At 49.7% G+C, this 2,224-nt stretch overlaps 1 pseudogene; it reads right to left on the bottom strand.

The window, feature by feature from the left end:
• Positions 1-1,258, bottom strand: LOC149344321 (uncharacterized; annotated as a pseudogene).
• Positions 1,259-2,224: the final 966 nt, after the last annotated feature.

The following is a 2,224-nucleotide window of genomic DNA, read 5'->3' as shown; positions in this document are numbered from 1 at the left end:
TATTCACTACACTTCTGGCATTTATGTTCAATAATTTTATTTTTTTGATTCTGCTCTTTGACGTGTCATTCGGGGGCTGGAGACGTTGTCGTTTTGGCTTTCTGGGGTAGTTGCTTTGTCGTTTTTTTTCCCAAATGGCACTTTCACTGCATTTTCACTGTCCCAGACAAATGCTTGACCATTAATGTACAATTTATTAAAGGAAAGGGACACTTTGTCGCCATTGTCCCAGTTAGGCTTCGCGCTGTCCCACAACTTTTTCCGAATATCTCTAATTTTCCGCGAGAAATCTTCGCCAATGGACAGATCGGAATTTTTAAGCTTGAACCCTCGTTTCAGTATTGATTCTTTCTCTCTGTAGTCTAAAAGCTTCATAATAACAGGTCTAGTTTTGTTTTCAGCAGGCTGCGCCCAAACGGTGGATACACTCGATGGCCACTGCGTCGAGATCCAGTTTATCCTGAACAATATCTTTATTTACCCTTTCTCTAAGTGTTTCCTTGGTCTCTTCCTCTCTCTCCGATAGGCCATAGACAATTAAATTACATCTTCTGCTTCGGTTATCCAAGTCGTCTATTCTTTCCTCTAACCTTTCTATGACTTCGCTCATCTGAGCGACCTGCTCCTGGCAGGAAGTGACCTGTTTCTCTAGTCTAGCAAGAGCATCGAGTTTATTGTCTATGTCCGCCAGCCGCTTCTCCTTTATTTCTTTTATGTCTGAGGCAATTTCTTGAAGCTGCGTAAGTATCTGAGCTGCGTTCGGTCCAGGATTGGCTTCGATATCACCCCCCAACAATAGCAGTTTGCGCAAGCTTACAGTAACATCAAACAACAGCCGCGGGCACGGCAGCCCCAACAAGAATGGGTTGTTAGAGTGAATACAAACGCCGTAGCGTTTTCTCACCTGCAGAAGAAACAAGAACGGATTGTCGGTGAACCGCATCCTGGTAGCGCTGCCGTGCCCAGTGGCCGCCGCGCGCGTGGGGTGGAAATATATAGTCCAGTCTGGTGGTGTCGCCACTTGTCCCGGATGCATGTAGTGGTCTGCGCATGTGGTCGCTGATTGTAGAATCCATCGGTGATCCCATGTGGGCGCGTGTAGCTGGTCTGGTGGGCGTACGTCGGCAGTGTCTGATCCGTGAGTCATTCTTGAAGGCAGCTTCATGCTTCTGTCACCGGCATGATCTAGCAGGGCCAAGAAAAGCTGCAGAAGAAACAAGAACGGATTGTCGGTGAACCGCATCCTGGTAGCGCTGCCGTGCCCATTTTGCTGGTGCATTCGCTGGAGCTGGTGAGGTGCGGGCCCCCGCAGATTATGCACATGAGATTGCAATCGTGGGGGCCATTCCCTCAGTACCATCCCCCACGTTTTGGCCACAAAGGCCGCATCTTTCTTTGACCGGGTTGGGGCAGTTGTCCACCCTGTGCCCAAGTGTGCCACAACGGTAGCACGCTGGCACTGTTTTTTTGTACACCTTGACGGGAGTCAGTTCTGCGTTATAGTGGAAATAACGCGGAACGTTGCGTCTATTGAAAGTCAGCATAGCTACGTTTGATTGGCCCAGCTTGCGCACATGAACTAGTTCACCACCGCGCCACTGCACTCTGTTTCAGGGACTCACTGGTTTCTAGGGTGTGAACAGAAATCACACCGCGACAGACATCTGTTCGTCCGTCCGTCCGTCCGTCTGTCCGTCCATCCATCCATTGATAAGACAACACACTGCCCAACGCACACAAGCCATCTGGTCGTACAATGTGACTGTGGTGCATGAGACTGGTGAACGCCTCTTCATGTGACACTACACCCATTGCACGCCTCAAGACCTCATCGTTCACAAAGCTCTCAGGTACTTCGTCCAATGAGTGCCTTGCTCAGGGCGTCGTCGTATTTTTCTGATGAATTCACATATTGTAATGATTTATGGTCTATGGGGGTTTAACGTCCCAAAGGGACTCAGGCTATGAGGGAAGCCGTAGTGAAGGGCTCAGGAAATTTCGACCACCTGAGGTTCTTGAACGTGCACTGACATAGCACAGTATACGGGCCTCTAGGATTTTGCCTCCATAGATATTCGACCGCCGCGGCCGGGATGGAACCCGCATCCGTCGGGTCAGCAGCCAAGCGCCATAAACATGTTGTTGTTGTTGTTGTTAGCCTTTGAAAAGATGGCACATACGCACACTGGGGGATCGGCCAAGAATCGGGAGGCAAAGGAGGGCA

Source organism: Amblyomma mixtum, chromosome 5 (genome assembly GCF_055824585.1).
Source record: "Amblyomma mixtum isolate Tamu chromosome 5, ASM5582458v1, whole genome shotgun sequence".
In the NCBI taxonomy this organism is placed as follows: Eukaryota; Metazoa; Arthropoda; class Arachnida; order Ixodida; family Ixodidae; genus Amblyomma; species Amblyomma mixtum.
This window is presented reverse-complemented; position numbering and strand designations above follow the sequence as displayed.